The 15,599-nt window shown below is 40.7% G+C and overlaps 1 protein-coding gene across 2 annotated transcripts in view; it reads right to left on the bottom strand.

Moving 5' to 3' along the window:
* The window catches only part of WNT7B (Wnt family member 7B), a gene marked incomplete at both ends in the record, with an annotated part of 95,946 nt that overhangs the window by 12,037 nt on the left and 68,310 nt on the right, over positions 1–15,599 (bottom strand). The gene's annotated exons all lie outside the window — the stretch shown is intronic.

Below are 15,599 nucleotides of genomic sequence, written 5' to 3'. Positions count from 1 at the left end.
AATATGATTTGTTTTCACACTGTCTAGTCAGGTCTGTACCACAAGAATAACAAGCAAGTCAGTGGTGGCAACGCTCACTGCAAAACAAGTTGCCTCTAACCATTGGCACTGAGTGGAGAAATAAAAATGTTCAAACAATATAAGCAATACCAGACCCTTGCCAGTGTGCCAGAGGGCTAGGACACCAATGGGAAAGATTAGTAATACACCCTTACAAGTGCTCCAGTGGCAGCCATTAGTAATGCTGTGTGTAAAGTATTGCAAGAGAAGCCTGTAGAGACAAGAGGTAGATAGGTTTTGTTTCCTTTAAAGGCAGAGACTACCCCTTTCCCTTGCTGACCTCTTGCATATTGGTTTTGCTATAACTACTCTTTCCTTGTCTCACTCAGACTTACTCACCCTGCGTTACCTTAGCTATTGAGCATGCAAGGGGTATGGGAGTGCTGCAGCAGCATTATTTCCTCTCCAAAATAAATGAGATAGCCTCATGGAAGCACAAGTCTTGTTAGACAAAAAAGGCTTTTTAGGAAAAAAGTCCCTTTTGGTTTTCTGTGATGTGACTGGTTGCCACGCTTCCTCATTCCCAATTCCATGTTATAGCTGTTGATAGTGAGTATATAGGGCAAATAAACTTCTTTTCTTTGCTTAGACCCTGTATGGATGAGTTGCCTGTGGGATGCACATAAGCAATAAGCAGAGGCAGAACGATCAAAAGGGATGCTGCAGCCCATTCATGCTCTCACATGAGACTGCACTGTCGCTGACAGGGCTGGATCGTGGCCCTTGGTGTTTTGCTGATCTTATTTATAACATTTCCCTGCAAGTTCCCTTCTCGGCACTATCCTCATTTTCTTTGCTGTGTTCATCTGGTGATAAAAAGACAATCTTGTAATACTGCAGCCAAAGAATAACTGTAAAGAATTTGTAGAAAGTTGCTGAAATGTTTTTGTGACCACACACAGAGTTTTAACATCATTAATAGATTTGGGAAGGCAAAAAAGAACAGCTTTTCCAGAGGGAGAAAAAAACCCCCAAAACAAAACCACCAACAACGTAGAAGCTATTTTTAATTTTTTTATTTTAGGATTCACAGATATCATAACCCTTCTGGGATGACCAGTTCACAGTGCGGGGTTTTTTATGCTTTGCATTTCTGATTTTCATAGATAGCTTCCTGAAAAGTTGCAGCGCTGCTGGATTTCAGAAAGCTCCTACAAGAAACGATCATAAACTGGTTTTTGGCACCATTTTCTTGTTTCTCCAGAGCAATGAAAAAGAAACTTATGGTAAGAGAAAAAATAAAAGGGTGCTGTGTTCTTCAGGTACCAATAAGGTTCAACTGATTTGTGTACTATTTGAATACATCATGCAGTAGAAGGACTAACTTTGCTTTCATACACAGAAGTGTTTTGTTGAGGTGTACTATGTGTGTAGTCTGGTTCAGTGGTTCCCAAACCGTGGTCCGCAGAACACTGGTGGTCCAGGAGGCCATAGTAAAGGGTTCACAGCTAATCCACAGAGCTATATTAAACACTGTTTTTAATAGTGTTTTCAATTAAAAGGTTGATGATAACGATGCTTGGTGGTCCACAAGAAATTCTGAGGGTTGATAGCAGTGCCAAAAAGTTTGGGAACCTCTGTTGTAGTTCCTAGTGTGTTCTCTAAAAACCCCGATCAGTATTCACTCCCCTCATCTTCACCCACCAGCTGAAGTAAAAGCCAAGACCTGTGTTTTAAAATGTATCCTGTTGACTTGCAGAATTTCTTTTTTAATCTCTTTTAAAAAAATCTTTTCTTATTCTATAAATTGAAATATTGGAAATATGGATATAATAGTAAATACATATATAGATACATTCTTCTTTCTCTTCAAGATGAGAGTAAACAAGAGTGCACAATCAGACTCAGGAAAGTTTTTGAGTTCAGACACGTTTGAAACACATGTAGAAACGCTTGTAAACAGAGAGCAGAAACATGTTCCTGTCAGGAAACGTAGCAGCTGTGAGCTACAGTTCAGTAGACTTACTCAGAAATAAACCAGAGAGAGGTTGCTTAGATTTTATGTTTAAGATCAATGTATACCACATGTATCCCGAGTAGAAGATAAGCCATGTTATCGTGGCCACTGTGTCTATGACCTGCCCACGAGTCTTCGCAAAGCGCTTCCCCTGATCAGTTTTGTAAAACTAAAGAATATCTTTTCTTTGTCTGCTTTTCACTTCACCTCATTCCCATTAGACCCATGATTACCTTCAGGAACAGAGGAAAATATCTTTCTTTCACCCATTTAAGAGCTATAGCAGTGATGGAATTATCTCAAGTCATGGGATAAGAGCAAATGGAAACCATATCAAGACTGAAGTGATTACTATTCTGTTTTAATGCAGCTCAAAAATATGAAGGGCTCAGGAATAAGTTCTGGCTTGAAAATATGATTCCTTTTGCAAGTTAAGTTGTCCTACTAAGACTTAAGTTTTTTAGGGGGTTAGGTTTTTTGAGCCTGAGATGTTCCAAAAGGTCCCTCGAACTTTAGTGCAAGCATTACCTCAGAAATTTTTTAAAGTCCCAGGATCAGTAGAGTCTGTCAGAAAATACTAAAGGGGGGGGGTAAGGGGGAGAGGGGAACTTCTGTACTTAAATAATGTATATGCTGTACACAAAGCTTTCCATTAGCATGTCATCTCTTGGAATCAGTTCTAAGCAAGTCTTTATTATGCAGCTAAAAATACTTAAGTAATTATTGCCATGATACCTGAATGGAGAACAATAATCTCATTTTATGGAATTTTCTGAGATTTCAAAAATGCTCTTGTTCTGCCATGTAACAGAGACAAGGCTTTCCAGAAATGCTCATGAAATGGAGAAAGATTATGAATAGCAGAAGATTTGGGATTTCACCCAACTTTGGAGCTAGATCTTTCTTTTTTCCAATGAATATTGTGGTCACCTAATTATTTGGCACCACATATGCTCACTATCTGTGTCTCAGAAGAAACATTCTTCTTTGCTTCTTAATGGTTTTTGTCACATAGACAAGAATAATTCTGTTGAGATTATACTTTGGTAGTAAAGACATCTTTTTGTGCAACTTTTTGATTCATACATTTCCCTCTTAGGAAAGCCTACTTTGATGCCAAAGAAGAGAGTTCTGATTTAATCCCCAAACCATAGAATGAATGGTTTCATGAGTAGTGTGAAAGTTACTCTGTCTAATCTAATAACTAATACTCCAGTCTAATCTGATATCTGATCTAGTCCAACAGGAGATAACGACTAGTACTAATTGAAATAAAACTTATTGTCTTTGATGAAGGTGCTGAACATCACTTCTTGCGATTTTCCAGGCCATGAGAGAAGCCTTGCCTGTGGTCTGCTGGTCAGAGTTACTGCCATTTGCCTGAGTCTATTTGCATTTTATCTGAGGGCTGGATTTTAAAAGTGCTTTGATAACCAGCAATGCAGGCAGTTGATCTTAGAACACTGCTTCCTCAGATGAGTGATTTCTGGCAGATAGGGTGAGAGGAGCCCATTTATCCATTGTCAGAGTTGAGGAGCAGCTTATACTTTACCTCTAATTTAGACGTCACCTCTAAGTTTCAGACTGCTAACTGAGCACTAAACTTCGTAAGGTCTGATGTGAAAATGATTACAAATTCCATATTTGCTGTCATTTCCTACATTCAGCAGTGTATTTTCAGCATGTAACCACAATCAGCTGTGAATCATATATGCTAAATATATATTTTGATCATTCAGCTGTGATTGCAGGGTTAAAGTTTTTAACTGCTTCGTAGTTATTAGCAAGGCATCTATTTTTCTGAGTAACTAGATGAGAATATTATTATTCCACACATCATTCAGAAATCTCTTATGTCAGCAGTTAGACGAATAAGAGTGCCACTGAATGTCAACCATTAGAACCATAATTTAACTTGAGGTATTAAGCTATAGAATATGCAATGTTTAGCTGGTAATTTGCTACATCCTGGGTCAACAGTGACAGAAAAAGTACTACAAGCTGGTATTAAACAAAACAAAATTCTCATGTACTTACACAACCTGTAGACACCAGATTGATTATGTGACATGGTACAATAGAAGTCAGTGGTAAGAAGAAATGAAACACAGCAGAAGTTTGATTATTTCCCCTCCCTCCTCCCCAAACCTATCCTTTTCAACAGGTCTTCTTTTGTAAGTTAAAGCTGAGGACATATTGAGCCATTTTTATGTGCAAAAAACAATAGATACATCTAGGTGAGTAAACAAATTCAGACAACAGCACCCCAAGTAGGGCTGGATGAAGACTTTTACAGCTGAGTTTAGGTAGTTTGTAAATTTGTACTTTATTCAATGTGTTCATTAGCAATTCTTAAGGAATATAGTATAGGCTCTTTGGGTTTGATCCAAGGGCAACACAAGTCAGTGAGAGATTTCTCACTGTCTGGAGCAGATCCTTTCTCTATTTGCAGAGGCGGGGGGTTGCATTAATTTTGGGCTTCTTGTTGTATAAACTAAAAGCAGAGACTGGTTTAATTTCTCTATCCCTCTAATTTTATATACCCAGTGCTTTCATGTCATAACTATGGACCACGGAAATCCCGGAATCATAGAATGGCTTGGGTTGGAGGGGACCTTAGAGATCATCTTATTCCAACCCTCTGCCATGGGCAGGGACACCCTTCACTAGACCAGTTTGCCCAAAGCCCCATCCAACCTGGCCTTAAACACTTCCAGGGATGAGGCTTCCACAACCTCTCTGGGCAGCCTGTGCCAGGGCCTCACCACCCTCATAGCAAAGAATTTCTTCCTAATGTCTAATCTTAATATACTAAATCACTTTGTACGAGCAGAAAAGACCCTGTAGAAAAGCAAGGCTGACAGGGACATCAGTAGGGTCTCTAGTCCATCCCTCAATCCTAACACAGGCTAACAACAGAGGTGCCCTTCCCAACCACTTTCAGTGGTGGAGATTCCACAGTCAACTGCAGTATCTCAGAAACTTACTGGTACACATTTGAGTAAATATTAATCTGAAACCTGAATGCAAATGTGCTGCTACATTCTCTACAGATGCTAAGAACTGCCAGAGCTCTGATTCTTCTCTCTCCTTTCTCCAGGCTCTCCCAAAGGGGCTGCCCTGTGCCTTGCAGTGGGTACAACAGGGAGCTCAAGCTGAGGCCTTGGCTGTTCAGAGGTAGTGCAGAAGGAGCACTTCATATGCCTTGCATACTACACTCCTGTTTACTCATGCCAGCATGGTGTTTTCACAGCAGCAGGACATTTTTGACTCTTACTCAGTTTGCAGACCTCTTCTGTGCAGCTGCTATCACACCAGATGTTTCTCATCGTGCTTTTGTACAGCTGATTATTCCCATGTATAGATCCCCATGCATTTCTCTTTCTGATTTGCCGCCTCTTTCTTTTCTTTTATTTTCCTCTTTTTCTTCTTTTCTAGACCATTTTTCCGTGATCTTTTTCAATTTTGACACAAACTTTGTTCACCTTCCTTACAGGCCATCCCAGCCTGACATCATTTTTAAATTCACTGTATACAGACTATTCCCTTGATCAAATCAGGAGCATAATACTGACTAGTACCAGATCCAGCACAGATCACAAAACAAACCCAGTTAGTATATCTTTCCATTTTGATAACTACCCTCCAAGTATGATTTGCAGGTAGTATGCACCCATTTGTTTAGCTTTTCCTTAGTTTCTTATGAGAATGTCATATAAAACAGTGTCATTAAACTTCAATTAAGTCCAAGATATATGGTACAAACTGCTGCTTCTCTGCCTCTGAGGCCCTGGGTGGCAAAAGAAGGAAATTAGATTGGTTTAACATGATTTGTTCTTGACAGATCCTTGTTGACTGTTATTTATCTCCTTGTTCTCAGTTATGAGCTTACAAATGGGGTTTTGTTCCCATATTTTTTTCATTTACTGAAGTTAAGCTGATTGGTCCTATAATTCCTCTCTTTTTTCTCCTTTGGACAAAGGCAATACATATGTCTTTTCGTTTCTTCTTAAATAGAATTCTCCATAACCTTCCAGTGCTAATGTCTGTCAGGACTAATGGTTCTAAAATGGCTGAGGTGAGGGACAGCTAACTGGAAAGCATTCAACCTGGACAAATCCTTCCTTCTATCTAATGCTGAGATGGTATTCCTCCATTGACTTAAGTTAGTTCTATAACCATCTGCACAGCATTGTCCGTTTTGGTGAAGGCTGATGCAAGAAGTGCTTGGCCTTCTTGATGTTATCCTTGGTTTACATTCCCATTGGAAGTCCACCCCACTGAGTAGTGGATCAGCTCTTCATCTTCCACTCAGTACCAACTGAACGACTACTGTATAGCCTGCTGTCAGAAAACCAGATATAGTCGTTTGTGGTCATGAGGTTCCTCTTGTAGCACCTATGCTCAGGAGTGCTCCTGAATTATGAACCTGGTGCCAATCAAATATTTGTTACTCTTACAAGACTTTCTGGTTAAATCCAATGGAGTGTTCTGATGGTTGAGTTTGGTAATGTTCTCTTTGCAATACATATTTGTTTCCTGTGTCCTCCTAATGGTTTCTTCCCTACCACAGACTAATTGAAATAGTCTTACTTAATTTTGCTTCATCCAGATAGAGCTAGAGCAGGAGGTGTACATGATTTCAATAGCTTCTTCCTAGACTGCTTATGATGTCTATTTCCAATTACATGTGGTTGGGACACAGAACACTGCAGATTTCAAAGCTGAGAACATGTAATGCTATGACATAATGGTTTATTTACAGATTCTCTTCTTATTGAGCATTTTTCATCTCTAGACTCCCACTAAGTTTTTATGGTTGGAGGTGCCAGAATTTTGGCTATCAGTCTAGAATCATTCTGTCAGCTGGATTGTTTTCTGTTGCTCATGTGGGTTTGTCAAATTTTCTTTTTGAATGGGCTGTACATGAGCCAGATGTATTTTCACACTTTTCTTTTTGCAGCTCCTTGCTGTCACTATTTATATACTTTTGGAAGCGTGTCTGTTAAAAAGAGCTACTTACTATGCCTCTGCTTTTCACATTTTTTGAAGCATTTTTCCACTTTCATGGCTATTTTCAAAACACTTGGTGGTATTTTCCACAGTGGTTTCTGTAATAAGGCTTCCAACAATTTACAGGGTTTTTTACTTAATTTACCCCCTAAACATATTCAGTTAATTCCTGGCAACCATAAACAATGGTCAGCATTTCTCTTCCAAAGTGAACATAATTTTGTTGTGTCTTTGTCTTTTGGCAGCATGTCCCTTGGTGGAGTTTTCTGGGACAGCTCCTGTAAGGTTAGGAAGTTAGCTGTGATCTTCAGGAGGATGTTTAGAAATGCCCAGAGAAATCTGAAATTTTTCGTCTCTTCTCTGTTGTAGAAAACATTCCTTACTAACAGCCTTAACAATCTGTATCCCATTCCTACAGAAAATGGGGAAATTCAGTTTTGATCTCCAAGCACCACTGCTTGGTTTTGTGCTAAGCACTCATTTAAAGAATGCATTTAAAGGATCCTGGCTTGAGAAACACACAGTGCACAAAGCATGAGGGGTAGTTCCCAGATACACTGTACCATTGAGAAAAGCTTGTGCAGTGTCACAGCTGGCTGTGTTTTCACAATGCTACTGCTAATACTGTCAAAGTAGTATGTGGGAAGGAATAGCTGGAGCAGAGAGACCGTCTCCTGCCTGTGTTCTCTCCGGACCTACTGACGTCCCGTTGTGGGACTTAATGATTCCCTGCTGAATTTTTGGTGAATTTTCTTTTCAGTGATGACTAGTGGTTTGATAAATTGTAATACGTGAAGACTCAGCTGGAGGCATCTTGCAGCTTACTGGGATTTTAAAAAGTTTTTTGCACCCCTTGATGGAAAGCATTGAGTCCTGAAGACATCTCAGAGAAACTGGGTCCTAAAGCAGGCTAACTTCCTTAAATTGAATGGGGCTATGAGGAACTATATGTTGATTTCTTCTCTTTTCTGTTCTGTTTTGTTCTGTGCAATGCTATGCTATTCAGTTCTATTCTAGTAATTCAACTGTCTCTATTCACAGTAATGATTCTTAAGTGTAGGATTTGCCAATGCAATACGGTCTCTTTCTTTAAGAGCATTTCAGAGGGAGAAATTAAAAAAAAAAAAAGTTTAAGAAAAAGGGAAGAAGAGCTACAGCATGTGGGCACATATTTTTCCTTTTTTAAGGTTTGTTTTTGGTAGTGCTCTGCACTACAATAGGCCCAGTTGAATGTTTCTGAGATGCCTGTGTGGTGCTCAGCAAGGGAAATGTCCTCTCCAATTTAAGAAATAGAAAATATGCTTGCCACATCATTTAAAAAAAAGCCCAACAAAACACCACAACCCAAACAAGAAAAAAAAATAACCAGCAGAAAACAAACCTCCACCCTGAACCTGACAGGGAAATGGTGGACAGCACTGCCACATTTTTAAAGTGAATTTATTTTCGAGTCAACTTCATGCTCAATTTAGTAGGATAACAAAGCAGAGTAGGTTGCTACCAAACCATTTTAGTTACTGAGATTTGCATGTGTGCAGATTATATAGGCTTGAGCCTTTAGTGAGTGAATCCATTCAGAATTGACATTCTCCTCTGCTGTCGATAGAGGATCCTTCCAACCTAAATTATTCAATGATTATATTTGACTTTCCTGTGGACCCAGTTTCGCAAATAATCTGTCATCCATAGTACCATGCTCATGAATATTAAGAAGTCATCACCTTGCAGAATCAAGTGAACTCTCTTCTGGATCGATATTTTAATTAACTCATTTCAATCATTTCAGCGGCCTGACATAAATATACTGTGTTGAGAACATCTCTCTAAAAATAAATCTGCACTGCCATTTGCATGAAGTCATCTTCTCCTGCATTATCTTATGTCACTTCTAACCTAGATAACAAACCCCCGGGGGCAGTGGTCATGTCTGTATTCTTTTGTAAATCACTGTGCACACCTGGGCTTTGCTGTAGAAACATGTTAAATAATAACACCTTTTAAAGGGTTCACTGAATTATGAGCAGTTTTAAGCACTAAGCTCCTATACCTGGGCATGCCAGAGTGTCTGAGAGTGGGCGTCTGTGGGTGTGAATGTCTGTGTACATTGCAGATGAAATTTCAGCTCTTGCCTCAGAATTTCTTGAGGCGGTTTCGTTAAATCACCAATGTTACTTCAAAATACATTGTGCTGAGCCTATTAGTGGGCCAGTACCACATTGTCATAATTCTTGAATTACAGATATGCCTAGTGAAATTGGTGTTAGGCACAAATCTGTTTATGCAAGAGGCAGTCCTTGCCTTAAGAACCTGCGTCTTTCAGCTGAAGAAGGCAACACAAACAAGAGAGATACTATTACCTCTCTTTCACTGGAGCACAAGGAGGTTAAATCTACCTCTCTTTCACTGGAGCACAACGAGGTTAAGTCATTTATCCACATGGCAGAAGGACCTGTAAGAGAGCAAGCTGTCCTTTTGTTGGATTCTCTTAATGGAGAGGAGTTTAGCTGTAGACTTCTTAACTGATAACCAAAACACAAATTCAACCCTGCTCTCAGGGAAGTTGTTCATACAGCTGCATGGTGGGGCAGAAGAAAGTTACAGCAGCTCCTAGGACTGGGACTTCTCTAATCTTCCACATACTGTTTGAGCGTAGTATTGAACTGGTCATAGAATCATATCATAGAATCACAGGACTATTTAGGTTGGAAGACACCTTAGAGATCATCCTGTTCCAACCCCTCCCCTGCCATGGGCAGCCACAGCTTCTCTGGGCAACCTGTGCCAGTGTTTCACCACCCACAAAGTAAAAAATTTCTTCCTTATATCTAGTCTAAATCTACCCCCTTCCAGCTTAAAGCCATCACCCCTAACCCTATTACTCCAGGCCCTTGTAAAAAGTCCCTCCCTAGCTTTCCTATAGACCCCTTCAGGTACTGGAAGGTTGCTATAAGATCCCCCAGATCCTTCTCTTCTCCAGGCCTAACAAGCCCAACTTTCAGCCTGTGCTCCAGCCCCAGTCGTCTTCATGGCCCTCCTCTGGACCCGCTCCAACATCTCAATGCCCTTCTGATATTAAGGGCCCTAGAACTGGACACAGTACTCAAGGTCGGGTCTCACAAGAGCAGAATAAAGGGGTAGAATCACCTCCCTTGACCTGCTGGCATGCCATCTGCTGCCAGAACCATAAGGAGATTTGGACACAGCAATGCTCAGCATCACCATACCTGCCAGAGAAGAGCATGGTACTTACAGCCCACTCTTAACACTCTGCACTCACACCCCCTCACACACCATGCCTCCATAGCATTAGATCCACATCCTTACTTTACTTTTAATTTTAAAAAATAGTTAATTTAAATGTCTTGCCAGAATTTTTACTGGGGTTACATTTACTTCTGCTTCAGAGAGATGCTAAATGTTTTCATGTCTCCATTTGGAGTTGATGACATTTCTTGAGTTCTAGTAGAGACATGTGCAACTTCAATCAGGATCTTAAAAGCTGGCTTCTTCTATTTGTCAACATAGAGTTTTTTCTTGTACTCACTTCTTATGTTAGCCAAGACAATTGTTTGAGAGAGAGGGATATGTATTAATCTAGAAACTCCCTTCTGGAAGCAAGTAACAAAAAGTAAGACCCGTAGCAAGCAAGATTAGATTACAGTGTTTACAGTATACAAAATTAATTACATCTATAGGGCAAGAGCTAGATGCCTAGAGCTAAATCTCAAAGGGATGTTGGCTCTAAAGCCTATCTTTTAGATGTTCCCCCACCTAGTATTTTCCATGTGGCCAGGATAGGAATCCAGCCTTACCAAGCACTGAAAGAGCTGGACAACAAACGGGCAAGACTTCCAGAAGCTATAAAGCTGCATGGGAAAGCCCCAAAACTGGGAGTGGAAAATGCAGAGAAAGGGACAGAGTCTAACTCATCAGAGAGTTAAGCCAAATTTCCCTGCACAGTGAGCCTTTCCAACTACACTAGCAGCAGTCATTTAAGTGTAATTGCTGAGGATGTATAGGTGGTTTAGTAAAGGGGATCCCACCATTAAAATATTCTGCTATCAGTCCATAATCCTGTTTTATATTCTGATTGGGGAAAAAAGATTTAATTACATTAAAAGCCCTAAGATGAGTTTGTTTCACTGATACTCTACTGAACACAATGTAAGTCCTGCTGGTGTATTTTTATAATACTTTTCAGAGTATCATTTTAACTTTATTCTATCAAGTACAGAATTAGAAATATTCTGTATAAAATAAAGTACTAATTCTACCGAATCATGACATTTGTAAAATAAGGCTTATGAAGTGCAGCAGTAACTGAACTGCATACACTAGGCACCTCACTTGGTCTAGACAGAATCTAATAAATAAATATTTAATCAATGTATTTGTCACTTTTCCAATCTAAATCCAGAGAAATATCATAAAATGGCATAACCATCTGTCACGTTGTAGCTTTCACTACAAAAGGATTATTATGTCAAATAACTATGAAATGATGACATCTAGAAATATCTCAATCAACACACCCTTTTGTGATAAAAGCAAAGAACATTGAGGAAGCACTGCCCAACCTCAGGAACGGTGACAGACAGCCTGGGAGCTCTGAAAAGACTTTTAGACTGCTGATCATGGAGAAACCACTCCTGTGTGCCTGGGATACCACTCTCCAGGCACAGAAATTGTTATGCTTTCCTCTTCTCCAATGACTCTGCTCTTCAAGGTAGCCTAAAGATATTCTTCAAGACTGTATAGCCATAGAGAAAAGACTATTTCCTAGGCTCAACCAAAAAAGGAAAACTTATTTGTATCAAATAGTGTACTTGCCCTTTTCTGTTCAATTCTGCATAGGGACAGAGAGGTTCTCATTGCATTTGCAATGAGATTGGATTGTCTCCTGGAGGGTAATTTTGTACACTGTTCGTTAAGATTGTCCTACAAATCTATTGCTCATATAAATTTCTGGCATGGTTTCTGATGCCTGGCAAAACACCTTAAAGGGCCGACTCAATATGTCAAATTTCACAAGCAAATCTATGTGAGCCCTATTGCTGGTGACTCACCACTCATCCTTTAGGTGTGAGGGCTTTACCGTGTTTCTCTGGTGCATTCTTGGCAAGGTAACATGTGCTGGTTTTGGCTGGGATGTGCCTGGACTGGCAAATGGCCAGAACATCACTGCTGTTTCTGTTCTGCTGTAGTAGACAGGCTGGAATTCCAGTATGAAGTCAAGTTGAAGGGACCGTGACCTATGGATGAGTCCACATGGGAGCAGGACACACTGAAGTGTCTGTGGCTACAAATAAGTACACACCAGAGCAGGTACATGTCAAAGTGTCTGTGGCATGGTTATGCCTGGGCCACAGCAGGTATACATCTGAATGGATTGTGTCGCAAGGGTAAGTCCATGCTGGAGAAGGTACACCCTGAAGCATCACTTCCTGTGCCTGTGGTCATGCTGCAACACCTCAAAGAATGTGGCCATGGATAAGCCCATGACAGAGCAGGCTTACTTCTGAAGGGATCATGGATGAGGGTAAGACCTTGCTGGAGCAGGCGTATCTCTGGAGGTATTATGGCAGATGGATAAGGCTGTGCTGGAACAGGTGCACCTCAAAGTGACTGTGGCTGTGGTTAAGTCTGTCACAGCAGATATACCCCTGAATTGACTCTGGCTCTCAGATAAAGGTCCACATGGAACAGGTACGCTCCTGAGGGACTGCAGTCTGTGGATAAGTCCAAGCCAGAGTAGGGACAAGGGGAAGAGTTCATTGCAATATTCAAGCCAATGGTCTGGTCCAAAGACAGCAGGGATGGAGATAAATTGATTTAAACTGTTGTAGTCTGGGATTTGAGTCGCATGTTATAGGAATCAGGATATCAGGAACCACCTGAACTGATGGCCTTACGAGAAGAAATGCAAGTGTAGTAGTGGCCCTACCTGAGTTGGCATTGGTGCCCAGTAACTCCACACAATGCATCACCTCTCCTGTCCTGAGTGACCACCACAACAGATGGAGCCCAAAGTCATGGGCTAAGTGAACTCAGTGGACATTTTGTGGACATTTTATAGATATTTTACAGGAGTGGTCCATAGACTAAAGGAATTATATGTGTGTATTACATCAAAGGATGGGAAGGGCAGGGGGGTGGAGGGTTAATGCGGCTATGTTGGATTGTGTTGTTCCTGAGCATAACATAAATGTCGTGGAATAAGGGGTGATGGATGTGCTCATTTTAGTTCATTTCCTTCATGGTAGCTAACCAGACACATGTTTTGCTTTACTGTCTTTACCTCAACCGTGAGTTTTCTCTTTTACTCTTCTGTTTTTCTTTCCCATCCCACCATGGAGGAGTGAGCAACTGATTATGTGGAGTTTTGTTGCCTGTCAACCACAACATGGGGTTTGACAGGTGAAACACTGTGAGACTTGATGTGACTGTTTAGGACATTGCCACTGCCTTGATATCACCCACGGTAGCAGGAGGACCATACTTTAGCTTGCAGTTCAGCTCAAACCAGCCCTTCCTTGGCAGCAGCAGTGCTGCAGATCATCATTATGAGCCTCAGTTCTGCTTTGCCAATTCTGTTGCAGAAATCACATCTTCCAGGCATAAGACAAACTGTGGGCAGTAACCCCATAAGTCACTGGCATCTACTGTCAGAGCTTAGATTTTGTGGAAACAAATGAGAAAGTTCTGGTGAAAGGGCTAGGTTGAAATTTGCTTTTGAATTTGCTTAAACGTTTTTCAAATGCTCTAGCACTGCTTGTGTGGCTGCATTCACATTTCTGATACATTTAACTCAACTTACAATTTTTCTGGGAGGAGAGCTAAGTTCAAGTAATGGTGACTCCCCTTCTTGGTGTTTAAAGAGTCTTTCCCTGGTAGTCAAGTTTGTAACCCCAGTGAAAAAGACACGGCGCAAATCACACATATGAAAGACATTTAAAAGAGTAAAGAGCTCAGAGGGTTTTGGATAAATACACAAAGTTTAGATTCTTGTCCAAACCTCTCTGGTTTGCAAAATGAGTCTGGAAGCATCACAAGAGCGAAGTCTTGGTTTTTTTCAGCTCTGGATTTTCTGGTCCTGTTAGGAGTTGGGAAGTGACAAGATTCACATAAACAAGGAAGAATTATATGAATCTTCCGAGGACTCATGAAAGATACCGAATCACTGTTTATTCTGAACCTGTCCAGCTAACCTTACCAGTCAGTTTATCTTATCTAGCAGACTAGCAGTTGTTATTTATTATTTGTGCCGTGCTACACTTGTGTTTTGCCAGGTACTGAGCAAGCTCACCCTAAGATGCTAATCCACACCTGAGAGAGTTTGACAGACGGGTGGATGCCAGTCCTGTGAGTTAGCTGCCCCTTCAGCTGCAAATCTAAATGTTATGAGGATAAAACGATCAAATTTCTAGTCACAAAGAGCTTCCATTGTTTTTAACTATGACACCCTAGAGCTGAAGGATGAGTTTTCAACAAATATCAGAAGCAAAATCTGTAGGATTTTAAGGTGTTCCAGCTTCAGAGTATGATCCAGGCTTTCTGACCAGGAAAGGAGGGACAAGTCTCTTTCCATAGTGTAAACACAAGGGTATTTAACTTGATTGATACCATTCTTCAAGAAGCTGCTTACAGAAAATGACTCTTAAAAAAAGCTAGCTACCGAGTGTCTCTGCTGCAAATCCACCATTAAAATGAGATATCAGCTTCATTAAATAACCTTTTCAGCCCCCCACTTTGCAGCAGCCCGTTTCCAGATCTGAACTTTGAAGCTGACCCCTGTCTTTGTGATGGGCCAAACCAAAAGCCAGATCTGAACACCACTGAACTCTGGGAAAGTTCAAATCTATCGTTTGTGGTTCAGGTTGAGCTCTAATTAAAACAGACCAGTTAGAAAGGCGAATGTCTTGAAACCAAAACAAAACAAATGTTTCACGTGAAAAGTCTTGGATTGGGCTATATGGTACCAAGTAGTGTTTTTGCCTATCACATGATGTCACGTTCCTCTGGCTAACACAAACTGACAGCACACACATGCTGCTTTACGAGATATTCCATGGAGACACTTTGAATTTAACTTTGACCAGGACACTGTATTCACAAAAATACTCCACACTGCAATACCCCATCAGCAATCTTACTGCCACTCAGATTTGAGGGTAGTCTGACGCATTTCAAAATTTCCATGCCCAGCCCTAGTAGCACAGTATTCCAGAGTCTTTTGAAACTCAGTGCCTTGCCTTCTTTGAGTGAAGCTTATGCCTCATTATGTCAGCAGTATGTGGAATATTGCCACTAATCCCTGAAAACAAACAAGAAAGTGGTGCTGCAGAAACTTTGGTTATGTAAGAGGGCAGGGAAATCCCAGCTCTCTCTCCTGCTAAGAGCTTCTGTTTATACTGTACTTAATACCAGTGTCTGTAATAAAGAAACATGGATGATCAGTGCACAAGGAAAAAGCAAACAACAGAGAAGGGAACTTGGTTTCAGCATTACTCAGCTGCCGAAGTAAAAGAAAATAGGACACGGAAAGGGGGAAAAGATAAGGAAGGAGGGA

This window comes from Gallinula chloropus (genome assembly GCF_964237585.1).
Source record: "Gallinula chloropus genome assembly, chromosome: 1".
NCBI lineage: Eukaryota > Metazoa > Chordata > Aves > Gruiformes > Rallidae > Gallinula > Gallinula chloropus.
The sequence above is the reverse complement of the archived record's forward strand: the minus strand, read 5'-3'. Positions and strand labels throughout refer to the sequence as shown.